At 35.5% G+C, this 12,143-nt stretch overlaps 1 protein-coding gene across 1 annotated transcript in view; it reads left to right on the forward strand.

Moving 5' to 3' along the window:
* Positions 1 to 5,134: 5,134 nt before the first annotated feature.
* IQCM (IQ motif containing M) overlaps positions 5,135 to 12,143 on the forward strand; it is a 268,148-nt gene continuing 261,139 nt past the window's right edge. The window contains exon 1 of the mRNA XM_045078405.1: positions 5,135 to 5,571. The gene's annotated coding sequence lies outside the window, so the exon portion shown is untranslated. The remainder of the gene's footprint in view (positions 5,572 to 12,143) is intronic.

Genomic DNA, 12,143 nt, shown 5'->3' on the forward strand with positions numbered 1-12,143 from the left:
TTGAATCCTAGCTTCATTGTTTACAAGCTGTGTGACCTCAGGCAAATTACTTTATTTCTCCTGCCTTTCCACCTATAAAATGGGGAAAAAATTGTTCCTTCCTCATGGGGTTGTAGTAAAGATGAAATGAGGCAATATATGTGAAAAGTGCTTAGAACAGAGGCATTTATAAACACTCCATAAATGTTTATATTATTATTACTTGTCTCTAATTTTGTTTGTATTCCATTTCTTCCTTAAAAATGTTAGGCTAGCTGGTGGTTTATCATTACATTTGTTTTGTCTTCTTGTCTTCTATTTTACCCTCTACCCTGATTTCCGCTCATTTTTGTCCTTTTACTATATATATCTTTATAAATTACCATAAATGGCATAAAGCATTTGGTAAGTTTAGTTTAAAATGCTTAAAAATTAGATAATAAATACTACATTTGAAGAAATTTATAAAGATATATACAGAATATGTTTGCAGCAGGTATACTTAGATGATCATAGATGCCATGCCAATATTTTCTTGCAGAATCCCAGATGGCAGAATTCAGACTGTGAGAGAATCCTTTGGTTGGACAATTTTAAGGCGGTAGAGCTCTCCTTGACCTGACAAAGTACCTGACAAAGTCTATCTGTCTCCTGTCCTATCTGCCAAGTCTGCTATTGCTGTTGAACAACATTTAGGCGTGCCTATTATGCCAGGAGGAGAGCATCTACCACCACTCAGCAGAAGGCCAAAGTGAGGCAAGCTCAGAGGAAGCCTTCTGATATGACTCTTACTCCCGTACATTTTCTTCACCTCAACTTTCTGCAAACTAGGAGGTATTAGGCCTGGACTCTTGATGGCATTTACAGTGATCCCGAGGACAGAACTTGTTCATCAGATCCATAGAGCTCTGTTTTCCTGCTTTCACTCTAGTGCCTCTATTTTGCCATTCTCCCTAATGTTTGTCCCCAAAGAATTTCCTATCCAAGGGCTTGCCAATTTTGAGAAGGGCTTTCCACTCTAGGAAAAATCCCGTTATTGTGATAGACCTCAAATTCTATTTGTTGCAGTAATACACAAATTTCAGGATTACAAAAGAAGCCACAGTGATTCCCTCTGTTTTATCTGCTAGTCAATGCAATGCCAAGTAGAGTATATATACTAACTATATTGGGCGCCTGGGCACCGATGTCATTTACAAGGAATGTCATACCAAGGAATGGGGCTGTTTCACAAGGTAGGGGTTATGGTCTTTTTAATAAAAACTTCCCTTATCAGCAGAAATTATGGTCTCAGGGGATATCTAGGCTGTAACTTCTTACCTTATTTGAGACATTGTAAATGAGAGTAGAGACAGTGGGGCAGAGAAAGAGAAAAAATAAAGTGACAATACAAGGATGTGTTGTTAAGGTTGCTGCTATAGATAGTGGGGGCACTCTTCCATCTGAGCCTCTGAGAAAGGTGCAGAGTGCTTCTCAGAATTGTCTACCTTAAGAACAGGAGATTGGAGCAGAAACCATGGACTTCCATTACCCACTGGTTGAGAGTTGACCTCCAGGGTATTGACTCCTCTCCACCCATCAGTGTGTCTGAATCCCCCTGTTTAGGGCAAACTGGAACTTTTCACTTTTGCTTTTGCTTCTGGTTTTCTAATTCATACCAGAGTGTGTTCAGTTCCTGATTTCTGGGTTTTGCCTGAGGTTTCCAGACCTTGTTGTTGCTCTTCCTACTGATGTGAAAATTGGCTTCTTCAGTTTTAATTCTTTTCCACTCTCAGATAGTATGGAAAAAAACAAAAACAAAAACAATTTCAGATATATACTTGCTTTGGCCATCCCACTTACTCAAGCTTGACTCTCTTGGAACCTAATTCTGCTGTTCATCTTTGCTTCCTTGCTAAAAATTTGGTCTTCTCCCAAACCTCTGCTTAGAATCAGATACTGATCCAGTGAGGGAAGATAAGGTGCTAAAGGGAAGATTCTAGAAGAATGGTTAGCCCCATGTTGCAAGCTCTTAATGGGAAGCCAGCATTCAGGACTCATGGATAAAACACACTATATGCCCATTGATGCTTACTCTTGGGCTTGCTTTTGTTTTCAGTATATCTCTAGGTTCCATGGCTCTACTTTGGTGCCTGTAATCTTGGCAAGTTCTTAAATTTCTTTGATTTTTAGTTCCTGCTGCTGTAAAATGAGAATACTAATAGGCAGTGATAAAATAACCTTAACTAGATTGTTACATCTGGCATATTAACTACTAGAGTTAGAATCTTGAGTTTTCCAATAGACTCATTTCCCACCCAGCAGTCAGAAAAGCTCCATAGTGGTTGCTTTCTGGGGTCTCATCAGAACTCAGGGCCAGCAAGGTATGTGGGATGCAGTATGCTGGATCCTGGTTACCTTCTGTCTTTGCTTTTTGTCTTCTGACATAGATATCTATAATTAACTTTGTAGAGAGTTAATAATGTTGTACACTTTCTCATATATTTCAGACTGTTTACATATACTGGCCCATATAATCCTTCTGAAAGGTAGATTTTATAATCTCTATTTTACAGCTTAAAATCAAAACCAAAATTAACAAAACAAAACAAAACAAACAATAGCAAAAACCAGTGGCTGTGAATGATTACAGCCTAAATTTATGATTCCAGCAAGAATTCCAATCAGTGTTCCAATTTAGGCTTTCAGTTTTAAGTTAACACTTCAAATAGTGTGCATCTTTATTTTATCCTCTGGATACTTGGTCTGTTGTCCTAAGACAAAAAGCAAACAAAACAAAACACAATAAAAACCTCTCTATTAAAATATTTTTAAAAATCTCATCATTTCTATTCTCTCTCATTCTATGCTTGGAAGCCAAGGCGTAAGATGGGTAAATATATTACCTTGACTGTTGCCCAATGTTGTAACAACTTATTCCCTGTTTCCTCCATCTTATGTTCTTGAAGCAATTTGCTATACTTTTGATTAATCTCTGAAAAGCCTAGAAAATATCAGTATGTCCTAACCACTTTCCCTGTCATGAAAACATTTGAGGCAGCCAGGCCTTTCTTCACTTGTTGAGATCAAAATAAAACTACTTATAGAATGGAATGCTTGAAAGCTTCTCTGACTTTAGTTCAACCTTGATGCCATTCTTGCTTGTTTTATTACCAGCTTGATATGGGGAATTCAACTAAAAGAAATTGCCAGATATAAGAGATACACTAATTGCCGAAAAAGTGAAAGTTTGGGACTTCTGCATTTGGACTAACTCAAACTACTAGCTAACCTTTCATTTTCAGAAAAATTCCAAGACATTTAAGTCCTGCTTTTCTTATCCACGGTTCTATTTTTCAGGTATCAGATGTTTATAGTTTTTATACTGAGTTCTAATGTAAAAAGGAAATCAAATGAACACATACATGTTCTTCATTCAGAAGTCCCCAAATCCTGAAATCTTTTTTAGAGTGTGCCCAGTGTGACACAATAGTGAAAAGTTACAAGTCAGTGTTGGTAGTGAATTATGACCAAGGTCATGGATAACACATTGCTTTTTCTAGTGGATGCATGATTATCAGGTCTCTGATGATAAATCTGCATCCACTGGAAATGCAGTTAACTTACCTTGGTGATTTTGATTTATTAGCCTTGCAATGGACAAGGTTGCCCATTTGTTAGTGCTTGTTTTATATTTGAGTAGCTTGGAAGCATATAAATTTGAGGCATAGCTTAAAGTTTGTCTAGTATTTCATATTTTATAGAAAGCATCTGATCAGAGAACTTCAACTTCTGTTATTTCTGTTGTGACACTATTCAGTTTTTAATATAGTGAGGACATTTGATTTGCATTTTAGAGCATCTTTCTTTGTGATCAATGCTGAAGTTTCTAAGAACTGTCAGAACTCTAATAAAAACATGAAAATTATAGATGAGCAATCAACTTCATTTGGAGAGTAAAAGTTAAATGGTATAAAGGGAGGACATTGACAAACTAGAGATTGGTAAGATGTGTTCTATTTGAGCTTCTCTTTGAGCTTTTGTTAAAGACAGACGTAACTGTGAGGACTTATATTATTTATTTATTTAATTTTTCCAGTGTTCCAAGATTCATTGTTTATGCACCACACCCAGTGCTCCAGGCAATATGTGCCCTCCTTAATACCCACCACCAGGCTCACCTAACCCCCCTGTGAGGGCTTTTATTAAAAATTATACTTAATTTTATTATGCAGAAGAATCTTCTAGCATTGGTCTGGAAAGGCATAAAGAAGATTCTTGACTGAATGGAAAGATGTGACTAGAATGAGTACTGTTAAATGGGCTTTGAGTGCCAAAATGTAGAATAAATTCCAGGGTTAACCTGACCATAAGAGTTATGTGTCAGCCCGAGTTCTCCTTTCTCCTTCCTTATTGCAACCTGAGGCATAACACCGAACAGGAGCTTTTGAGTGTTAGTCCTTGTAGCAGGGTTCCTCAGCTTCCACAGAATAGTCATTTGGGTCTGGGTAATTATGGGAGCAGGGGAGTTTTCTGTTCATTGTAGCTATCTAGATGTTGGTAGCATTTCACCTGGTTGTGATAACCAACAATGTCTCCAGCCATTGCCAAATATTCTCCTCTCCTGGGAGTAAAAATCATCCCTGATTGAGAACCACTGTTTGATGTTCATGAGGCAGAAAAGAGAGAAAAATGACCCCTCAAGAATCCATCAGGGTGTGTATTAAAATATGATGCAAACCATTGTATTTAAACCATTTCCTGTTGAGCACAGTCAAGATAACCTTTATAAGTTTAAACCAATCAGAGATAGCTGCAGTGTTATTTCCATGTTATAGACCTGTTAACTGTGTAACATCTGATAGTTTTGCATTTGGTGTTGCATTATTTATTTATTTATTTATTTATTTTTGTGCAATCTTGCTGAGTGAAATAAGCAGAGAGAGTCAATTATCATATGGTGTTGCATTTTAATAAAACATTGAGAATGATCAAATTTTTTGATGTAATTTAATATTTGGGGTTTATAAATACTGAAATTTTAATCATCATGGACAACTGTAATTTTATACTGTCATATGGTGTTAAATATTTTAAGAAATGAAAAATAAGGAGTGTTTATCCTTCAGTTAACTTTTATTGATTCTTTTAAATCTCACCTGTTGAAGGTGGATTCTTCCTTTTTTGAGGCGTTTTGCTCTTTTCTGTGGTCAGATTTGGTATTCTTCACTGAGGAAATTAGCCTGTATTCTTGTCTGCAACAGAAGGGCTCGCCTTGATATAAGTAGTTCTATAGTAACAGCCAATTATTCTCTAGTACATCACAGGGAAATATTCTGATTCTAGAATTCTTTGGGTGTCTAATGAAGGCAGACATAGAGGAGAAGTAGGAAATAACCACAGAGTTGTCAGGATCTAGAAAACTATCTCAATTGTTCATGACTTATTTGGAATTGGTTTTAAAAATTTTAAACAAAAATTTTAAAGTTGGATAGTTACAGATTGAAAGAAGAGTAAAGGAAAATTATAGGGATTAGTTACTGTCAAGCAACTGAGATAATTATCACCGGGGCAGTGTTTTTTCTATACGTTTCATTGACTCTAAGGCAAAAGGTAAGAAGCTAAGCAGTATTAATTAGGGTAAGTAGTATTATTTATTGTTCTTTTTGGAGGCTTTTAAATTACTCTGCAAGGTACTTTTTTTTCAATCTGAAGAAATACATTTTTTAAGGATTTGACAAAATTATATTGATAGTTTTTTGCTTAGAGATATTGAGCTGTATTGTCAACAGTGTTTTCTGTTTTATAAGATAGAAAAATGTTGTCCATTAGCTCTCAGAATTTTGTGCCTTATGGAAAGGAAACCAAATGGCCTCAGAAGGAAAAAATTTTAAGTGGAGGTTACTAATATACTACATTGTGTATGAAAATAATTAAAGTCTCTAGCCTATGTCTGATTTTAGGTAGTGTTGCATCTTCATGCCTATTCAATTATAAACTGTATCCCCATGTAACCTTGTGAGTTGATTCACTTATTTAGGGTCCTTACAAATTTTCACTTAAAAGTTGAAGGATTTTGCTGAATACATTTAGTGCTAATGCTGAGCTGTTACAACTGTTGTCAACAGAAACCAACACTCCTTTGAGAAAGTAAAATTATGCAATTTTCAAATTGGACACTATTGTTTTTTTTGCTTTCCTTTAAAGTTCAGTTCCATCACTAAATAATCCATTTGTTTACATACAGATTTTTCGAGTGTACTTGGACAAAGACATATTTAATCTCTAGAAAGATTTGTATGGAATGAGACATGAGAAAAATCCCAGATTTTATTTGTAATAATGTGATTTAGATTTTATTTTTATTTTTTAAGATTTTATTTATTTATTTGATAGAGATCACAAGTAAGTGAGAGGCAGGCAGAGAGGAGGAAGCATGTTCCCTGCTGAGCAGAGAGCCTGATGCGGGGCTTGATCCCAGGACTCTGGGATCATGACCTGAGCTGAAGCTAGAGGTCTTAACCCACTGAGCCACCCAGGCACACCGTGATTTAGATTTTAAAGTGGTAATATATATGATCTATGTGAGCATTACACATTTTTTTTTTGACTGTTGATGGTCTTTGTCCATTGGGTCAAATGCTAATGATAGACCAAAGAGATAGATCAGAGAAATTATTCAGAATAATTGTTCTCAACTGTTCCTAAGTGACGTGGAACAGAGGTGAATAGTGATTGTTAGAATAGCCAGAGTAACCATTCCAGACCGCTAGTTGGTATTTGTGATTTGCTATGAAAAAAAAAAAAAAATCTGTCCTGGAGTTCTGAAAGCATACTAAAAAAATGTTATGCTTACACTTTGAAGTGATAAAGTATAAAAACAACACTTTGTCCATCTTTAGTAATTCACCCTATCGACCTAAGGCAATTAGCTCTATACAGAGATTGGGTGGTTCTTTTGGAACAGGTTGTGAATACAGTTCTGGTGATAAAAGATCATTGTTTTCTAGAGCCATTTCCCATACAGCATAGCCAATTATATGTTTTTAAGGGGAGGGGGTTATAAGCTTCTACTATGATTTATAATGGAAATATCAACATAAATTATTTTGGAGTGAAATTACGTGACCAGTATCTGATGGATACTTGCTTTTCAATATTTCCTCTGGAATGTCTTACAGTTTTAAAACATAATTCTCTGTATTTGAGAAGTCTGGGAAGTGTGCAAAAGGTTTTATTCTGATGAGCATTAAAGAACCTAGTGATTTTCTGTATCTAAAGCTTATCTAGAGATTCTCCTTTTTATTTTTAGAAATGTGAAGGAATTCAGAGGATTCTGTTCAACTGCCTCAAACAATTTAGACCACTCTTTCATGAAGTACAGGATCCCAGCATGTTCCTAATGAATTGCACATTCCCAGTTTTGGAGATATTTGTAATGAAGATTTGGGGTTCTAAATGGGTCAGAGTAGATTTTGTACTTTGTCAAGTTGTGAGAAAATCTAAGAGGCAATCTGTGCTAAAGATTCCAGGATAATAATTTTGCCACCTGCTGGGTTCTTTGTTTTTCTAGGGAGAGAAAAACGTTATTGAGGACTAACCAATGAGAGTTCTTTAAAGGTATTCATTATTGAGAGGTGGGTCAGTTTGTTCCAGCTCAGTATAAAGATGAGTCAAGTAAGATTCTAACAATTTAATAAGATTCTAATAATTTAAGTAAAACAATTCTATTTGGCTTAGACATTTGATATTTGGCTTAGATTTAGATTTGTTTTCTACTTAAAATTAAATGTGGAGAAGCTGTACTAAAGAGCACCGAATTCAATTCTTTCTCAAACTTCAATTAGTCTGGTTGGAGAGATGAAAAATTCTTAAATTACTTTGTTGATGATTTTCTCTCCTCTGTTTTGTTTTCCTAGAAATCCTGCTTTATAATCATTTGACCTCCTAAACTAGTCTCTTACCTTTTGTATCTTTCTCCTCTCTCTCCCTTTTTCACATCTTTTTATCCTTTTGATCTACTTCCTAGGAAATCACTCCAATTTTATCTTCTAAACCTTATACTGATTTTTAAATCATGCTTTTTCGTTTCTAATAGTTCTTTTTATGGTTCTTTCATGTTTATTCGTGACATTTTGGTCTCTTATATCATGGATAAGATATTTTAGCTTCTTGTTCTGATTTTTTAAAAAAGTTCTCCCCTCCCCCGAATAGCTTCTGTGTCCTATAAGTTACTTCTTTTTTTTTTTTTTATGATTTTATTCATTTATTTGACAGAGAGAGATCACAAGTAGGCAGAGAAGCAGGCAGAGGGACGGGGAAAAGCGAGCTCCCCTCTGATCAGAGAGCCCATGAGTGGCTTGATCCCAGGACCCTGAGACCATGACCTGAGCAGAAGGCAGAGGCTTAACCCACTGAGCTACCCAGGGGCCCCATAAGTTACTTCTTAAAGAAGATGTTTGTTTTGGTCCACCTTCCCTAAATAGGGGACTGAAAATCTTCTTGGAAGCTCCAAGTATTTTAGTAATGTTACATTCAAATTTTACTGTGGGAGACAGGAGTAGATCATTGGTTGGGTTAGTCACTCCCTAGAGACATTAATCTCCTTTCTGGAGGGAAAAGTTCTAGCTGTCAGTCATTTGGATCTAGGAAAGGGCTGTAGGGGTGAAGGAAGATGTCTTAGCACCTTGTATCCTAATATGCACAGTTACTTAATGTTGTTTTCAGTGTTTCACATGTCCTCAGTTGCTTGGGAATTCCCCAATTTAAAGACCTTCCAGGCTTTAGTGGGAGTGGTGGAGGTGGAAGTGGGCAGTGGTGAGGGGCATTACTCAGAAAAGTGGAGTATCTAACCGGTTTTCAAATTGCTTTGGTCCAACCTACTTATTTTAGACTTCCACCTGCCTGCCCTACTTTGCTCTCAGTTCTAGAGAAACTGGTGCTACCAATTGCTGAACATTTTGGGGAATCTCTTGCATAACTAGTTAATTCTTGGTTCTCACAATGCCACTTAAGATTGAGTTTTATTGGGTCTGGTAATTTAATTACTGCTTGTGGACCTGTTTCTACCTTCTAAAACTCAACTGCTATTGTTTTCTCTCCTGTTCTTCTCCTTCTTTATGGGTTCATGTCTTAAAAAAACAGGTCATATTAGATACATTTGTTAAATATCCTATCTTTCCCTGGAACACTCTATTCAATTGGATAGGAAGCTTTCAGAAGGCAAATCTTAAATTTGGGTTTGGTGTACAAAGTTTCCTTGGAAGAATTTACTTTTTGAGCTAAAAGGAAAAAAAAATCAGTTAAAATTTTCTTATTTGGAGTATAGTTATTATAACTATCTCTTTCTTGGGTGGTATTTTTTATCCAGCCAACTATGTGAATTTTGAAAATTAAGACAAAGTATAATATTTCTATATGGTGAAAAAGTTCACCAAGGAATAGGTGTGGGTATAGCCTGATATTTCTGCAGAAAGGATCTTGAACCCAGAGATATTAATGCAGCTGATTCATAATGAAGGTCAAGTTGTTGATTTTTACAACTGTTACACCAAAGTAAAATGTTAAAGACCTTTATCATCACCACAGTGGTCTGTGTTGTCACCTTGTTGTAGAGGAGGGAAAAATTTATAATTAGCTAGAGTGGAGGATCAGCTTCAATTTACATAGATCAAACTGGAGGGAAAAAGGAAGAAGTTTCTTCTCTGTATTTTATACCTTGGATAAGGCAGAAAAAAAAAGGGAGGTGAAATCACTTCTAATCTATTTTGTCAGCAATAAAAATATGTTAGCATTTTTTATTATCAGTGTTATTCAAATTGTTTAGGCGATATTTAACTAAATTTTAAGAGGATACTCTGTAAATACTGTTTGGGAAATGGTAATTTTTACCATCACTCGAGTGTATGTGTGTGTGTGTGTGTGTGTGTGTCTGTGTGTGTGTAGATGATCTAGAAGTTAGGATAGATGAGGTGAGAGGCTGAACTTTACCTTGAAGTTTGTAGAGGCTCCTCTGCCATTATATTCTCATTTGTGTCTCCATAATATGTGGTTATATCATATATTTCTGGTGCTCACTCTCATCCTCCAATTAAAAGTTAAAAAAACATAGGATTAATTTAAAAAGAGTATCTGTAGGGTCATTTTCACATGACAGAGGATTTGACCTTTGTCACAGTGATATTTGGTGTTTAAGGATGGCTCTGGGGAATTTGACTCCAAGTTAAAAGAAGCATTTATATTTCTCACTTCACCCGGAGGAGTAATAAACCATACTTCAACTTCTGAAGTCTGTTTCAAAGTCAAATGTCTTCCTTTGAGAGTACTTTGCTGCTCACTTATAAAACTGGAAAAGGGCATTTCAGTCAATGCTTTATTCTCCCAGTCAGGAACTGAGGCTGAGTTAGGTGGCCACCAACAGGGATAATTTAAGGAACCCTCAGAAGGCCCTTCTATCAAAACATATCTCTCTGGAAGAAGCCTATATATTTCCCTCTACTTTTTTGAAGTGTTCCAAATTCTATCTATTACAGATTTACTTGGATTTCAGTCTCTCTCTCTCTCTCTTTTTTTTTTTTAAATAAAAATATCCTGGGGAGGGTTGAGTAGTCTATTAATCAACCATTCATAATTCAGTGTGGATTAGTTTAATTAAGTTGCTTTTCTCTCGTTAATGGAAGTTTTGATGGGAGTCAGAAAGAGAGAAAAAGGAAATAATTTAATCCCTGCTGTTCTTCAGTATAAGGCAAGCTTGAACAGAGGGCATTAAAATGGGCTCACTTGACATCTCAAGGGCAACACGAGGGCATGGAATATTGGGATAGGGAAGGTGAGTCCCAGGAGCTAGGAGATGAGTGAACAAAGACAAGTAGGACAATAACAAAGACAAACTTTGAACTTTGAAATATTGTGGCCCAAATCATTTTCTATAATACAGGCTTTTAAGTTAATATTACTGGATACCTTAGAGGAGTGGCTTTGTATTTTTGCTTAGAATTTGTGTTATGTTTTGTGTAATATATATCTTAATAGTTGGGGAAAGAGAATAAAGACCCTTAAAAACAGACAAGCTGTATTAGAAAGATGCCATAAAATGTATATAGTGCTTATTATATTTTATTTATGAAATAATTGCTTAATTTATGAATGAACAAATGTTTAATTCAATTAAACATTATTCATTAAACTTCCATTAACTAGAGGAAGGCAATTTAATTAAACTTTTTATTTATTTATTTATTTATTTATTTTTTAGGCTATTTTTTATTTCAAACTTCAGGAAATAATCAGCGTTATCAGAATAATTATTGTCAAAGGCAAAGCAGAGATATCAGAATTATTCAGGAGAACAACTCAGTAACTCTTTGCAAGAAATATTTCTTTCAGAAATTAGGTTTTTTCCAATTTAATTTTTTAATTGTTGTTAAATTAAATTTAATTTTTTATCAGTGTTCCAAAATTCATTGTTTATGCACCACACCCAGTGCTCCATGCAATATGTGCCCTCCTTAATACCCACCACCAGGCTTATCCAACCCCCCACCCCGTCCCCTCCAAAACCTTCAGTTTGTTTCTCAGAGTCCATGGTCTCTCATGGTTTGTCTCTCTCTCTGATTTCCCCCATCTCACTTCTCCTCTCCATATCCCAATGTCGGTGTTATTCCTTACATTCCACAAGTAAGTATATTTTTTTCTTTGTGTTTTGCTATGTAGCAGGGATAATGCAATGTAGTTATGTCTTTGGTAGGCTTGAAAATATTACAGTTTAAACAGATGTTTCTGGTTTTTTTTTATAGCTTGTTCTAACTTGTCAAACTTTTAAAATATCTATTTTAGGAATTACTGGGCTTATTCTTCTTATGAAATAGCATATGTGTTTAGAAAAGCAAGCTAACTTATATTCTGGGCTAATCACACCAATGGGAAGCTGACAGCTATACTAGAGTCCAGACATCCCTACCACTTCTGAGTTTTTATTTTAATTACACACTATTATCTATAAAAAAATGACTGATCTCATTCATAGCAATTGGGCAAAATCAAATCCGGAAGATCAGAAGCTTCCACTTCTTATGTAATAGTTAGGGTAACAGTGATTTATCATCAAATCCAAATCAAGGTAATTCTGAGTGTGAAAAGTGATGTTTAAAATAATTAAAGTGTTATCCATATGTTCTTTATGCCCA

Source organism: Mustela putorius, unplaced genomic scaffold, assembly GCF_011764305.1.
Source record: "Mustela putorius furo isolate JIRA1106 unplaced genomic scaffold, ASM1176430v1.1 tig00000242_pilon_pilon_pilon, whole genome shotgun sequence".
Taxonomy (NCBI): domain Eukaryota; kingdom Metazoa; phylum Chordata; class Mammalia; order Carnivora; family Mustelidae; genus Mustela; species Mustela putorius.